General features: G+C 38.7%; 1 protein-coding gene across 5 annotated transcripts in view; it reads right to left on the bottom strand.

The window, feature by feature from the left end:
- Positions 1-15,559, bottom strand: part of ZMYND11 (zinc finger MYND-type containing 11) — a 108,933-nt gene that overhangs the window by 62,571 nt on the left and 30,803 nt on the right. The gene's annotated exons all lie outside the window — the stretch shown is intronic.

The following is a 15,559-nucleotide window of genomic DNA, read 5'->3' as shown; positions in this document are numbered from 1 at the left end:
GAGCTCTGTCCTCAAAACGAACTCTGTGGTATGCATGCAGATATTTGCAGCTAGCAGAATATTAACTTCACTAACCCAAAATAATATAAAAAATGCGAAAACATTATACCATCTGTGCAATGTTAAAGATGGGAATTTAAGTATTAAAAGTGTCCCTCCTCTCAAATTCAGAAAAATTACACAGATTCAAGTATTCAATCAGTTGTGGCAATGTAATTTTCAAGTCCATGAGATCTACAGGTACTTGTCAGAGGGCTGTCAAGTTACAGGTCCAATATTAGCTCAGCAACGCTCACTGACTCTACAGGTGTAAGGAAATTAAGTACAACATTCTATTATTAAGGAGAATAAATGATGTAACAGCATTATACTTAATATTACATACCCTATTTTTAAAAAAAATAAAAGAAAAAAAGATGATGTGAACTGATGTGTGCACATCCAGGTGCATGAGGCACCTCTGGCTGCTGCAGATAGCAGGGAAGGGCAGAACAGAGCGGCACTCATGGACACATGGTGCGGTCACACATCGAACCCACATTTCTGCTTTAGAAATCTCTTCCCACTGGGATTTAAAGCAAGGGCAACTAGATGGATCTCCCAATAAAGAAAGGCCAAGAATACATCTCTGAGGGAAGCATAAGAGGGAATATGACAGACATACAGCTAAGAGTGACAGCTAGTAGATAGCATCGCCTAAGAATGGTTCAGAGAAAGCAAGCCTCTGTTGGGAATAGTGGGAAAAGACACTGCATTCCTGTGAACTCCTTTGCATTCATTTCATGGGATGTGAGACCATTACAAGTAAAAAAACCGTCCTAATTTGTAAGAGAAACATATAATTATTTGTAGAAATTCTCAAGGAAAATAGACCTGTAAAATACAAAAAAAAAAAAAGTTAGACATTAATATGAAAAAGTACAATCTCTACAGCCCTATTATCTCAGCATAAAACTCCTTTCCTAACACAGAACTGACTAAAAGTGAAATAATTCTTCTCCTTCTAGCTCTCTACAAACTATCTGCTTTAAAAGCTCTTAGCCAGTATAGCAGTCGACACGCTGGACATGGAGCCTTTTACACAGTATCATGTCCAAATGTGAGGATCAAGGAGGAAACACTCATCCTTCTCAACACTGGTATCAGTGTGAAACAACAGACCAGTTCTCAGTTTATTTTGTAATAAAAACGAAGTGGGTCCTGTTATCCCAACTACTTTTAAAATAACCGTTATTTTTGGCAGCCTGGCATATGGCTGTCCATGTGAGAGCCGCACTCAGTGTGCCTGGCAGAGGGGGAAGGAGGTGGTTTTCTCTCACACCCCTGCGATGCCTGGGCCCGAGGGCCTCAGCACAGGACAGGGCCCCAGGGAACCCATCTGCTGCCTCAGCATGGCCCCATGTCCCTGCTGTGCAGCTGAAGGAAAGGGTGACCTTTGGGGCTAAGGAATTCCCTCTTGTGTCTCCAGGGTGGGAGAAGCAGCCCATGACAGGGACAGGGAGAGGGAGAGTGAAGGATCACTGTAGTTACGGGTTCCTTAAGCCCTGTGGTTGCAGGTCTGCCCCTAAGATGGCTGCCTGCAGGCAGAGGAAGGCCTCTCCCTGCAAAGGCCCTATGGGCTCCCCGTTTCCTTTGGAATGTACTTTTGGAACAAATTTCCTGACCAGCCCCCTGTCCAACCCTTACTGCACTTTGTTGGCTCGGCAATGCAAACACTATGTCCTGTGCCATGGCTAACTCCAAGCCGCAGGAGTTGGAGTTGGTACAGACATGCACCTCCCGGGCCCCAACCACTACAGGCAGGACACTCCATGGGACCAGACTGGACCTGCTCTGAAGTAACTCCCCCAAAATCCAGCTGATACAGATGTGCACCCAAACTGCTCCCTCCTGGTTGATCCCCTGCTCCCCACCGCTCCTCACACAGGCACAGCCATGGCCCTTTGCTCCTGTTTGTCTAGAAATAAAAGCAGTAAGAATTCTGACACGTGGAACAGAGTAATCACACATGTTCTTCTGTGTTCTTTTTTTTTTTCTTTTCTTTTTGTTAAGATACAATAATTTTAGCAGGTGTTCTGCCTTCAAAGAACATACTTTTCATTTTTATAGCTTTGGTTTACTATTTAAGGGCACTTCTGTCAACTGAAGAGTTGACAATCCACTATTGAAACAGGAGTTCTTATACACCACATTACCAAAAATATAAAAATAGATTTTTTTTTTCCAAAAGCCCAGACCACATTAGCATTAATTTCACCTTTCTATTGTGCGGTGTAGAAGAAATACAGAGCCTTTTTGCATTAAAGAAAAAGATTAAAAGTTTGTGGCATATTTCTTGCTCTTCATTGCAGTCACTCTTCCTCCATGGTAAAACTAACCACAACAGGCTACTCCCTGCATTCCTGCAAAAATATAAGCAGTTTTCTATATTATTATAAAATCTTAAAGATAACTTGTATCTGACTGTTAATAGTTCATAAAATGCTTTGGGGTGCTACTTCCAAGCAACAGAAAATGCTCCCAGTGCTCCAGCATGCACAACTTATTCATGCACTAACAATTTAAAGTTTAATGGGAGACATTAGATTCTTAAATCTATATTTATCACTACTGATTATTTGCTTATGTGTGGGTGCACACCCAAACACATCCAAGAGAACAAGCATAAATATCCAGTGCGTGTGAGCATGTGTAAGAATCTATGGCTTAGAGGTTAAATACCAAAAGAGGTTGATTCATCCATGCACTGTTTTATAGAAGTTAGAACTCCAGAGACTCTCTTTAGAACCACAATACTGAAATGTACATTCACATATAAATGCTCGAAGATGTTTCTCATCCCTCTCTTTCATTATAGCATTAATTTCAATATCCTGGGAAGAAAAACTAAAACTTGAAGTAAACACTAATTTCCCACTTGTGATCTGCTGGCCATCACGCTTCTTCAGCTAGGGTATCCCCTGTCCATACAAAATTATTTGCTTCATGCCATTTCTGTCACGCCCGGCTAGCAAGTTTATGGTAGGATGCAGCTTCTTGGAGAAAGGTTGGCAAACAAAAGATGGCTAAAAATCTAAGAATTTACATCAGCAGGACATGTCTTAAGCTTTGCAAACTTCCATGGGACCTGCAGAATATAAGAAGGATTCTCCTAACAAAGGAAACTTTGTGTGGCTGACGTGTCAGCTCACACACTTCCATCACACGCTCACTCACACAGGGCCCAAAGCAAGTAATTTATCTTCTCAATTTTCAACTCTAACTGTTCCTCAGTGTGATCTGAGTAAGGTTTTACTATATTTTATATTTTAAATCCCTCCTGAACGTCCTATGTGCAACATTTTGAAAAGTATACCACTTTATTGTACACAACTTTCCTCAAGAGCTAAATGCTACCCACGTTTCTTACAGGCAGGCTCAACAAACTGCACTTTATCTTGTGAATACATACAGCACAGTTTATCTTTTCAAAGCTCATAGCAAAGCATGCATTGCCATGCAGTGGCAACGTTACAACAGTGGCAAAGCGGACTTAGTGCCAAAACATCAAGGCTACTAGTCATTAAGCATACACTTGGCCAAATGAAATGTTGTACAGCTGTCTGTTGCAATAGTAGTGGTTATGGATATCTGCACTGCAAGTTAAAATAAACAAAAATCACCTTGCAGCATGTCTAGGGATTTAGCCCAAGGAACCTCCTGACCTGCTGTTTGCGTTCAATTTAGTAGCTACTATCAGGTACTAAGTTTAGCTAGAAACTCTTCCTACAGACAGAAATAACTGAAAGGTAGTCAAATGTTGCCATGTTTTAGCTGTTAAATACCATCATCCAAGCAAAATATGATGTTTTTGAAAATTTAACTAATGAATTGGACTTTGCACTAAAGCAGACGGTGTTTCGGTTGGGTGCTGCTGCTCTGATGGGAGCTGCTAATTAAGAGCTGACAAGTAGTAGCTTGTTAAATCTTCTGTTCATACCTCACCATAAGCAAGACTACCTGTGGCACTTGTCCCTTTCAGCGCAAAGTCAAACAGGTTAAACTTCATCCCTGCTATTAGCCACCATTTGGCTGAGACTTGGCATGCAGTTAATTGCAATGGAAATACAGTTTAAGAAGTTGATCCTTGCCACTGTTCAGCTGCTAGTTTCTGCCTTTCAGCCCCACATCTCTGGGGCTTGCTATTATTTCTTCCACACTAAATGGTGAAAAGATTTCAGGCTCAACAGGCAGAAGAAGCTAGGCTCAGTCCTATTTTTTGTTGCTTTCATTCTGTGAGACTGGCTGAGTATGGATGGTTAGAAAACCCGGATGAAGGCTTAGCTTCATATTTATATGTACATTATAATATGGGCTCTAGTACTTCTTAAAGTGTAACTTTTTATAGTAAGCATAAAACTGTATGTATCAGCAGCACAAGTAGTTTCAAGTACAAACAATACAACAGGAGTTTCCTATTAAAATACAGATTACAGATTTGTGAATTGATGTGGAGTTTTGGTCCCTGGACTTCATACAGGTCTTCGTTGTACTCTGAAGTTCTGTAGTTTTATAGTTTACCATTTAAACCGCTGTTAAAACATATCTTTCATCATCAGTTCAGGGGGAGGGTAAACTCTTTAGTCTTCCCCCTCCTAGAACAACTGAGAGCAAAAGTATAACTACTCTGTTTTTACATATAGAAGGTGTATGTGAAAATGTTTTGACTGAGCAGCAGTGAGGGTCATGCATGGGAGGAAAAACAAGAGAAAGTTTAACTTCAAGTCTGCCTTCCAGGTCGAGTGATCTAGAAGTGTGGGGAGTAGCTGCTAGGGTAAGGAAAAAGCTTTTGACAAGAGTAATCCCACATTTTTCTTACTATTCACTTGTTTTCCTGAGCACGCAATATTATGAACATAACCTAGGATTAGCTGGGCACTTGGTAGCAGGAGACCCTCATTTGTAAGAGTGCAGGTTACCAGAAAAAAAGATTGTGCACACAAAGTAATTTTCAAATGTTTAAGAATAAGCAAGTGTTTTGGCATCATTAGATACTTATTCTCGACTTAATCCAAATCCACTAAAATCAACAAATGCCTTTTTGCTGACTTTCCAGGGTTTTGGACTAAACTTTCAACTGCTGACTGCTCTTCCACATCCTCACAATGAAAATTTTAGGGCGATGTTCAATGATGTTAGTGAAGCTGAAAGATGTAACAAAGGTTTGTGGCTGCAATAGGCAGAATTTCTTTGTTAATTAAACTAAACTCAGATAATTAGACTATAAAATAATATTTCATAATTAATAATCTAAACAACAATATATTTATATAAATTAATTATATACTAATATATAATAGAATATAGGATAGTTATATATTAATATAATTCTAATTAAATTAATAAAAGTTACCAAATTCTTCAGTGAACCTTTTTGTATTAAGAGATTAGTTCATGCTGTAATGCTGTCATTTGGGAAGTTATTAAACTACAGAAGATTTCTGGATGCTGAATGTGTCATTCCTAATTAAAATCTTTTCATTTCACTGTTAGATTAAGGTGTACGCAGTCCATTAAAAAATGTTTATTAGCATAATTATACAAAATATTTCACATGTGCAAGTGAAATAATCATGCTGTTATGCACCACCCCATCTTTTGCAGTTCCTGATTGCTAGGTGTGTAACCTTGACACCATGCAACTTTCTGAGTGAGGTTTTGCTTAGCTCCATAAAGCGAAGTACAGACAGAAAACATGACTACATGAATACAAAACTGTAGTGCTTCTTTCCCTCTGTAGTTTAATTTTTTTCCCAACTTCAGTACACAGAATACAAGAAAGCTTTTGCTATTACCTGGTGCCATTCCAAGATGGCAGTGAGCCACTGAAGAAATGAGAGCCAAGGACAGTACAGAATTAAAGGCCCCAAGAATACTTTTACTACACATATGTATAAACTCTATTTTAATCCCCGATACCACATTTACTTCATCTGTATTGTATTTCATTCAAAATGATTAAGTAAGGTCCTTCACTGAGGCTAAGGCACATGATACTTGAATTTTAAACTCAGACATTCTGAATCATCAGTATACAAACAGTAGAACTCTCATTCTTTTTCTTTTGAAACCAAACTGGGACTTTCTTGTTTAATTAATTCACCTTGCTAGAGAGAATTTCACACAAATGTGGAGGCACCATACCAAAAGAGAATTTCTAAGAAAGTGCAAGTGTAAATCAGTGTAAATGGAGTATAACAAAACCTCAGCAACAGCTGCTGAGAAAGACAGAATAATAGCCATACACCCCAAACAAAAGCTGTCAAAGCGATTTTGTTTGCTACTCAATACAAATATATGTACAGGACTAAAATGCAATCCTGTATTCTGCTGCCCCTCCAGCCAACCTGTATCAGGTCTGGCGGAGCTGGAATTGTTTTTCCCCTGTAGTAGCCCTCACGGTGTTGTGTTTGATGTTGGGAGCTGGCAGGGTGTTGATAGCACCCTGGTGCTGTGGCTGCTGCTGAGCAGCGCTTACACAGCACCGAGGCTCTTTCCGACATTTCCCCCCTCAGTGGGACGGGGTGGGCAAGATCTTGGGAGGGGACGCAGCCAGGACAGCTGCCCCGAACTGACCAAAGGGATATTCCAGACCATGTGGCGTCTGCTCAGTATAAAGTTGGGAGAAAGGAGGAAGGGGGTGGGGGCACCCTTGGTCCTCCGAGGCAACCCCTGCGCGTATCGGAGCCCTGCTCCTGAGAAGGCCCCACATCGCCTCTTCATGGGAAGGAGAGAATAGATCTGTTTGCTTTTTTTTTTTTCTTTTTGCTTCTGTGCGCAGACCTTTGCTTCGCTTTGCTTACATTAAAACTGCTTTTGTTTTACCCACAAGGGTTGGTTTATCTTATTTTCTCTCCCCTCTTTACCCTGTTGAGAAAACAAGGGGGAAGGGGGGGGGAAGTGATAGAGTGACTTTGTGGGTACCTGGCATTTAGCCAAGGTCAAACCACCACACAACCCCAACCTGGAATTTCACAGACAATAGCAAATGCTGTCTTAAAAATTGGAGGGAAACCATCCTTTGTTCCCATCTGGCAGAAATCACTGAATAAAACTTTACCTAGCAAAGTAAGTTTGGGGAAAAGAAGAACACCGCTGCCAAAGAAAGTAATATAGTTGAAATGGCTGAAAGCAAAGAGCCAAATCTGTTACTAGCAGTGTGGTTACACCAACTTCTTTCTGTTGAGTTCTTTTGTTTCAATAATGGTCATCACGTTTCACTCCAGGTAATGTGCCTAAGTTAACTGAAGAACATAATATATTTCCTGCTAAAGATTTTTCTCAACACAATTTTTCATGTGTACGGGTTCCTCATTAATCTTTTAAAATAATCACTATTTTCCATAATATTTCAATGTTTGATAGAGAATATATATTTTTTAATAGCTAGTAACAAAATTAAAAGTTACATAGGAACATCAAGAACGACATGAGTTTTTGTTTACATGAGAAAATACTGGTTCAAAGCTACACCAGAGCAGGTTGAGATTGGACATTAGGAGACATTTCTTTACCGAGAGGGTGGTTGAACACTGAAACCAGCCTAGAGAGGTAGTTGATGCCCTGAACCTGTCAGTCCTTAAGAGGCATTTGGACAATGCCCATAATAACATACTTTAACTTTTGGTCAGCCCTGAAGTGGTCAGGCAGTTGGACTAGCTGATTCTTGTTGGTCCCTTCCAGCTGAAATATTCTATTATTCTATTCTATTCTATTCTATTCTATTCTATTCTATTCTATTCTATTCTATTCTATTCTATTCTATTCCATTCCATTCCATTCCATTCCATTCTATTCTACCACAGAAAATGCATACACTGCTAATGCATTTAGCAAACTTCTGAACAAACACAATTTAAATTAAAAAACAATTTAGTGTGGTTTCGCTAAGGTTTAGTTAATGAAATTAATCTACACTAAATAAAGAGTTTCCACAATGGAGCTTGCAGTAGTATAAATTGCCTTAAAAAATACGGTTATGTAAAGTGATGCAAGTTTCTCATGAAGATAAGCTTTAGCTGCCATAGTAACATAGCCCCTTATTTCCAGGATGATGATACACTAGTATTAAACAGCCTTTAAGTTGTTCATCTCCAGAAGACTACTCATCTTTGTTCAAAGAAATTTTCTATACAAAAGACAGTCCAACACAACTAACTTCAACAACACAAAATAATAGATGGCTCATACAAGGTGTAGAAGATTATTCTACACACTTCTCGTCCCCTATCATGACTGATAGTCATGATAGGAGACAAGATAGTCACTCAAAATAATGAGTTCTTGTCAGATTTGTTTACTTGGGGAGTTAGCAAAAATAATACTAGCACCCGATTTGCTATCAGCGATGCTCTGGCTCCCCTGTATGAATGCACAAATGCATGGACACACAAGCAAGTTACACACACATGCCTTGATATAAGAGGCCTGAACTAACACATTTTACCTTCCATTTGCCACAGACTAAGAGCATGAAGAGGGTCAGTTACAGAAGATTAAGTGACACATGGAGATGGGATCAGGTTCTAAACCCATGCTGCATGCTAACATAGGCTTTCTGTGGTTTAACTACACTCACTACCAAATTCCATATTTTCCAAAGCAGCCTAAAGCTAAACCACAGAAAGATGCTGGAGAATCCATAGAAGGAGTTAACACCTAATGAGCAGTCTGAGCTATTTCCCCATGTAGACAAGCCCTTAGTAAATAGATGCTTCCTGTCCACTCGCCTGGCTGTAGTGAGCAGAGATGATTAATGCAGCTATGCATCCTGACAGGCTCCAATGCTCACTTGGTTGTAAAAGGGGAAAAATCATGGCCAAAGAGGGCTGATGGTAAGGGCTGGAATTTCAGTTTGGATGATAAATAGATGCCACTTTGATTTTGCAACTCCCTCTAATAAAAGTGAGAGGTGGAAGACATCTTAGAAAATGCTAAGAAATGTAAATGAGAAGAGTAGCTCTTTCTCCGAAAGCAAGCTTTTGATCATCATCTTCCTTTCTGTTCTGAAAGCTAAGGACCTTGGTTATTCTGTAAGCCTCAACTGAACTGATGCAACACATTTCTCTGTCAGTAAGGTATAATAAATAAGGTATGATGACATAAATAAATAAATGATTTTTTGTATTATATTAGCAGGGAATGTAATTCTGCATAAAGTCAGTTTCACACTAAACAATGAGAGAGAGAGATACGTATTTTCCAGGTCAAAGAATTAGGAATGTATGGAAAAGCACTAAATCATCAAAAAAAAAAAAAAAATTCATTGCAGATTATGTAAACTGTATGGTAAACAAGGAGTTGATGTTGACTTTTTGCAATGTAACATGAGATTCCAAATTGCTGGTTTTTCTTCTCTCTCTCTGAACTACACAGCTGACAGTACCTTTAAAGTACAAATTGTGATTCTGCTGCTAGCAACAGGACTTAAACCTTAGATGTTTGTAAAAACTATTCCTCCACCAGGCTACATTTTTATTGACAAAAGGCAGCTGAATCAATTTTTGTTGCTCCTTAACAAAAACGAAGACTGCCTGAACTTGTTTCTTTCAAAGCTATTCTCTTTGGCCTCTCTCTCTCTCTAAATAAAAGCACAACTACAGAACTTCTAAAACTGTACAGATATTGAATTATTTGAAAGTCAGTGTGTTATGCAGACACGACCACTTTTCTCCAGAAGTCAGGCCATGAGCAACGTTAGCCCAGAGGAGACCTTCTCTTGTCAACAGTCATCTCAGGGAAAGCTGACCCTATATACAGAAAACAAGAGTAATTTTGAACCAACTAAGGTTTCCAAGCTGAAGCTTCTTCAAGCCCAAAACGCCTGGGCTTACCCTTGGAAACCTTCAGAAATATGCTCAGAATTTACAGAGTTAAAATACATCAATCTGTAATGCAGGTAAAATGAGCCAAAGATAAACACTGCCAAAGCTTACAGGCTTTTACAGCATTAATCAAAAGAAACTTTAAAGCAGAGAGAGGATCAAATTGTAAACTCCAACCTTTAGATCCTGCTTCTGAAATTCAAAGCGAATGTCAGAAATAATGGACCTGAAAGTTTCACGCAACACTCTCCCAGCTGTGGGACAGTTCATCAAAACAAGAGCAACAGAAAGAATAATACATTGTAGAACTGGAAGCCTTTCCCCAAGTCCTCATCTTGCTTGGTTTTCTTCTCCCTGTTTTTCCTAGGTTGGGCACAGACATCTGGCTTAAAAGTACACTCTGTGGTATATTTGGAGTGTATACTCTCTCTTTCATAGACAATACCCAAATTCACTAATTATACGCATTCCAATAAAGCTCTCCTCTCATCCTGCCCCAAACCAAGTCTATCATCACTCCTTAGTGAAGCCTTAATCCCTATCCATTTCGAAGCTACATTTTTTTTTTTCCATTGACATTTCAATTTGTTTTTATACCTCAAAAGCAGGTAATTTATTTTGTTTGCAATTTTTTACTTCAGATTGCCCGCAGATCTCCCCCCAAAACGTTCATGTTTGGACAAGGATGAAGCTTGCCTAAAGGACAATTTACAGACATGTGAGAACAGCAGTTTTCATGAAAACTAATGTACAGTGATAAACAACTGCATTCGTAACTAAACAAATCCTTAAGTGAAAAGCAGCTGAGTATAATCATGCCCCTTTTCTTTTTATCTTTGTTGCAAAAGTTGATAAATGAAAAATGGAAAAATAAGATTCAAGCCCACAAACTTTATAAAGACAAACTTTAAAAGCCAGAAAAATATTCAAAGAAATAAAGATCTTCCAAAGAAACTGGTCAGGTGACAAAAATATGTTGCCATTACTTCAGATAACACCAGTTTCTCAGCAAACCAGGTAACAGCTGACATCAAGAAGATTTTGCTCTACCACTCCAGGTTTGCTTTTCCTTCCTTTAAGTTGTTTAAAAGAAACAGGAGTGAGGACAGGAGGAATATACACTTAATTTTCCAACCAGCTCTTAGTGTGGCTGATGGCATGGGGGAGATTGGCAAATGGGATTTTCTGGCATAGAGTTTTTTCCCCAATATCATACATGCTATTTTGGATTGCAGTCTCCAATTTGTTGAGCTGTTTCTTTCAAAGACCTTGGTGGGAGCTCTGGCATGATCTCTTTTGATAGACTTTCTATTACATATGACTTTCAGATGCTTCCAACCCTTTTTTCTCATCTTCTCTTAGCTGAAGCAAACTTACAACATATCTTTATTTTTTAATGTAGAGAATTCTACTCAAGGCTTTTCCAGGACCAGTTGCAGGTAAACTGAATTACTCGCTTTTTTGATATTGATAATCCATTTCACATCAGCATGATTCTTGCATTTTATATCTGCTCTGTATTACTTCTATGGGAAACTTACTACTTTGACCAATGGTTTCCTATTATATTCATATGCATGTCCATGGCATATGCTAGAGGTACAGGTCAGACAGACAGAAGAACCCTCTGCAGCTCTGCGAGATTACAGTACTTTTCACTTGCAAAATTATGTTCTGCCTCTCCTCTGGCAGGTGCATCTGAAAACTACTTCTTCAAGCACTGATAATGACAGCGATGACATAGAGCAGATTACAAAGGCCCTTTAGGAAGGAAATAACTTCCTGAACACTCAAAAGCTCTTCCTGCTAGGGCTGAGGTTTATTAAAGGCAACAGGACCATAACGTTCTCTTCTCAGACATTTCCTTCAGACACAGAAACACAGAAGCAATAATTTTGTCAGCAGAATTAGGACTTAATTTTTCAGATTATTTCAGTTATTCTACTGCCAACATTTGGCTGGGTTTTTATTTTACTCCTTTAATCTGAATACAGATGAATGAGCCAGAGCTCTGACACAGAGACTTAGCCCTACAGGGTGAGAGAAATTCATGAAAATGCAGGATGTAACTGAACAGCATGCTCTCCCTGTGGCTACCAACAAAAGTTGAAGCCCAGGAAAATTAACTAATCCTACCATCAACCTAACATAAATTTCAGAAAACATCATACACGAAACACAGCCTCCTGTTGTGATTTCTGCAAAAATCTTTTCTGCTTAACCCAAAGAAAATGAACAGCAAGAGTATCATAACATTATGGTGTTATAGCAAAGGGCAAGCCTGATGACTTGAAGCTTGAATTTACAATATAATATTCCGAAGGAAATAGAGGAAACAAAATGTTAGAGTTCTGGCAGTTTTTCCAATCAATATCTTATTTTGTCATGTGGTGGTCTTTCAACCTAGGTAGAAGACCTGGAGTCTGGTGTGCTGCTGAAGCACCTGCCTGGAACGACTCCAGTTGTGATGCCTGATGCTGAATGAGACATTTAACTCCAGGCTACTTCACCAAGCACTAGAAACCACCTGAAGCACAGTCTAACACTTCATTATCCTCTTAAGCTGCTCCCTGTCCTACAGAACCAAACCCTAAGCAGAAACAGAGAGGTTAATTTGTTAATGATGGAGTTTTTGAAACTGAATTACCAGAGTGCTTGATTTCAGACAGCTACTCCTTAGGTAAGTGAGTACTTTCTTGCAGGAATGTAACTTTTATTCTCACATTAGAGAAATCCATTGATTTAGAAAACCAAGTCTAAATTTGGGAAGACTTCATAATAGTGATTTCCATACAGGCTTGTGTACATGTTTCTTTTTGATATACTTACATGGAAAACTAATTCTAAAATGGTTTAGACTGTGCTCAGTCCCTATTTCTATTTCATTTGTTCATGACTCTTTCATAAAGGTTTAATTTATTTTTTCATTTTAGTTTCTTGAGTATGACATGACATAAAGCAAGACTATAAGAGCTTCTTTTACTTTGAGAAGCAAGATTTGTTTCAGTGATGCCAAGGCCCCAGTGGGTGCCCACAGTCGAAGTGACCGTCTTGCTGTATCTTTTACCATGAAATCTTTGATGTTTTTCACTGGTTTTACCTCCATTAATAGAAACATAATGTGTCTGTCCAAGTGATGACATATGCTGAAGGAAAAACATGGGGAATCCTGAACTGGTCATTTTAAAGCAAAGAAAGACCAGAGTACTGGTTTTAGCCGTTTCACATCAATTCTTCCAGTGCTGAGAGATTCTGACTTTTACCACCTCTCTTCTGTTGAAGATAGTCTGCTATTTTACTTTTAGACAGGAGATTTCCCATCAAAATCAACTGTGGGTTTACAATCTTTGCTGAGCTCCAACTGAAAAAAACTCCTTTTGGGGAGACACTTCAGGCAGTGTTTGTCTGAGGCTGCTGCCACCACAGTGGTCACCCGTTGTTCAAAGCACTAGTTTAAACAGACCGCAAGAAATTTTTCTCCCCAGTCTAGCAGCATGGCTGTTAAACCACACACTGTCCTGTCTTCATTAAGGTTCATGCTCTTTCTGCAGCCTTCAAGTGTAACTGTTTCGGTGTGCTAAACAAGACACTGACATTCATGTCAGTCTCTGGATTGTAGCTTCTGAGTATATGACAGATGGGAAACCAACAGAGGAGTTAAAATCCTATGAATCCACACACAGCTTATAGCCAGTAGCCATCTGGCTGGGGATCTACATAATACCACAAGAGGATGACAAAAAAAAAAAAAAAAAAGACAAAAAAGAAGAAGAGCAGTTACATTTGCACTTCCATTTCTCTTTTCCTTATTTGTGCTTCCTGGTTTGAATATACCTAATAATCACATTACAAATAGTCTTTCAACTATTTCATACAGGTTAAACAACTACAGTATCTTCTTACTAGCACTTTCCACGCAGAAATATAAATTCAGTAGTAGTCCAACACACAATAACATACAACATTTGTCTATGGTTGGAAACAGCCAAACATGCAGCATTTAACAAAAGCGTAAACATTTGAGGAGAGAAGAGAGAATGGAAAGCACCAAGAAACCCCCTTCAGCAGCGTTGCCAGTTGCTCTGTAGTAACAGTTCAAGGCAGAAGTTGTAACACAGGGCCCCTACAGGATAATTACTTGGGAAAAAAATGTGGCCAACAAAAGTTACCTAACCTGTTCAGAGAAGAAAGCGGCTATTTACCCCCAAAATGTGCTGGGAAGGCTGAAAATCTGGTTTTCAAAGCAAAAAGCATAAACTTCATTAAAACCCCCTTTTGTTCAGCAGTGTCTCCTGCTAGCTAGGATCCAGGAAACAAGGAAACATGCAAACCTTCTTTAAAGACAAAACTCATTTTTTGCCATGTTTAGCTAGGCGTTTCCAACCCGTGACAGCATGTTTGTTGGGGTTTTAGTTTTGTGAAAGAGCAGATTTCTGATGTAAAGAAAGAGTAGAGCCACCAGACCAAAAACTCTTTTCCCTGCGTGCCGTGTTGCAAAAACAAGAGCATATTAAGCAACTGGAGAACAGGAAATAACGCTGACAAACAAACTGATATTCTTTCCGTAGCATGGTCGCTCAGAGGAGGACATTTGAAACTTCATCTCTGCAAATCAAGAAATGTTTATTCTACTTTTGGCAAGGCTGCCGAATGCTTGTGTACTCCTTATAGTTCAACTGTTTTATGATCCTTTCAGTGAAGGAATCACACTAGAGTTGAAATTAACATTGAGCTGAAAATTTCTTTAATAAAGCTCTCTCCTTTGAAAAATATTGGTCTATTGCTACCAAGTTGGTTTGTGGAAATATACACAGACTCTTACTGACATGTATGTGGGAATGTATCTTGGATCCCTTCACCTCACCTGGAGTGTCTGGCACCATAAGTGAATACTGTAGAAGCTCCAGCTATACAGCCAGTGTCCTACAGTGAGCCTGTTGTTTTGTTAATGTAAACTCCAGCATGAGAGAGAGATTGGAAAAAACAGATTAAATGCAGACATCTATTTCTGAGCTAATCACTCTATGCTCCCTTCACACTTGACATGATCTACTCAGTGCAACAATTCATCTTGTTTTGAAGCAGACATTGCAAATAGGTCAGATGAATTAAGCCCTAAAATTAACCATTTCTCTCCACAGAAGATAAAGTGAGATTAGGATGACTAGTTCATGCGACTGGATTTAAATCACATGCATTCCACTCAGGCCACCTTTTTTAACCAGTGTCTACACATAGCTAGTTTAAAGTCCAGCTTGAAACTGAATTTCTAACATCTCATCTAAGGGCTCTAGCCACCATATTATTGATTTTTCTACCACTTTGCCTTTTTTGGATGAAAAATTTCATCGATATGTTTTCAGTTTCCATATGGACATCTTTGAATAACTGAAGATATCTTATTTACCCCATCTGTTTAAAGTCAAAAAATGCAGTCATGTTTTTCATGGGGAAAGGCTTAAATAACTGCATTTCTTACCTCAAAAATAAAAAATAAACAGAAAAAATTCAATTATTACGCTAGTAATATCATTACAATTCTAGTAAAATGGCTGATTAATGGCAATGTCTGGTATATATTCAAATTTTCAATGTGAATAATTTATATTTTGAATTATTTTTTCTTGACAGATTGAGTTTTTAATTAAGAAAAAATTGCAGTGTAAGACATTTTTTATTTTTCTTACAAGAAGTGT

Source organism: Athene noctua, chromosome 2, assembly GCF_965140245.1.
Source record: "Athene noctua chromosome 2, bAthNoc1.hap1.1, whole genome shotgun sequence".
Taxonomy (NCBI): domain Eukaryota; kingdom Metazoa; phylum Chordata; class Aves; order Strigiformes; family Strigidae; genus Athene; species Athene noctua.
The sequence above is the reverse complement of the archived record's forward strand: the minus strand, read 5'-3'. Positions and strand labels throughout refer to the sequence as shown.